Genomic DNA, 1,341 nt, shown 5'->3' on the forward strand with positions numbered 1-1,341 from the left:
TTACTTCCCAAACAGATCCTCCTATATGTATGTATGTATATAGAAAGGCAGGTTTATCAAGAATATGCAAGAAAAGCACTTCAGATTGTTGATTCATCACCAGAGATGGCTTAGAACCAATAGTTCATTATCGAATGGGTTTTTCCGTTCTAATACTCTGACGAGAGTTATCAGTATTTATCAAATCTGTTCCTATCTAACGGAACGCTATTGGATCAAATGACAAAGACATTGTTGAGAAAAAGATGGCTTTTCCCGGATGAAATCTTTGTTGCTATCTGTTACAATACCGAATCATTGGTTTCACTGAATAACTAAATCAAATAGATAGACCCTTCTCTCTCTTCGTCTTAAGTCGCCGGATCCTCTCCATTGAAAGATCCCCTACTATATGGAGAATATACATTCCAGTTCAACGGGCATTCTCAACATTATGCCTTGAAGAGGATTCGAACCTCCACGCTCTTTAGCACGAGATTTTGAGTCTCGCGTGTCTACCATTTCACCACCAAGGCATCTTTCAAGCATATTCCATGAATATGATATCTATCTAGTGTGATGTATGGAATATATGAGGTAGAGTGTTAGAGTCTTTCTATTGCTCGGTCATGTCATATAGGTCCGAGGCGGACATCCAATTGCTTCGATTTGAATTATCTGGAGGATGCCTTACTATCTATTATATCAAATGGACAATAAAACCTATTTCTCGATTCAATAGAAGCCCAAAGAATAGGGTCCCAAATAACGAGAGATATGTAAAAGGTCCGTACGCCTATTCCTAACTAATCCTAAATGGAATGGAAGGACATAGGGATCCATATGTAAACATAGTATCTATTTCAATACGCTCAGATGACCCCTTCTCATAATTCGAATGTATATAACCTAGCCCTACCTATTCCTCTGGCCCGGTATGGAATGAACTTAGAATCATGGAATCGACACTCGATCATCAGATTATAGATTCTAAATAACCCTACCCTAGCCTATTCCCATTTTGGGCGGAACAGATCTACTAATTCTTTGATTCCAGTTAGTAAGAGGGATCTTGAACTAAGAAATAGATTCTAGAAGCTAAACGAAAAAAGGGGGTATCCTGAGCTATTTCCATAATAGGGTTCATTGATATTCCTGGTATAGTAGATGCTATCATATCACACATACAATCATACGCAATTGGAATTCTTTGATCTTAAAGGAGATCTTTTATCATTTCGCACGTGAGGGGTTATTCTTTTAGTCATTCATCACTTGATTATTTTGATCTAATAGTAGATAGAAACAACGCTCGTAAGGAGTCCTATTGAAACCAAGAAATATAGGCTGCCATCCAGGATA

At 37.8% G+C, this 1,341-nt stretch overlaps 1 non-coding gene across 1 annotated transcript; it reads right to left on the minus strand.

Moving 5' to 3' along the window:
- Positions 1-434: 434 nt before the first annotated feature.
- On the minus strand, positions 435-515 carry TRNAL-CAA (transfer RNA leucine (anticodon CAA)). The gene has a single exon. It is a non-coding gene; the product is annotated as a tRNA-Leu (tRNA).
- Positions 516-1,341: the final 826 nt, after the last annotated feature.

Source organism: Cucurbita pepo, chromosome 12, assembly GCF_057944985.1.
Source record: "Cucurbita pepo subsp. pepo isolate OVF chromosome 12, ASM5794498v1, whole genome shotgun sequence".
Classification (NCBI taxonomy): domain Eukaryota; kingdom Viridiplantae; phylum Streptophyta; class Magnoliopsida; order Cucurbitales; family Cucurbitaceae; genus Cucurbita; species Cucurbita pepo.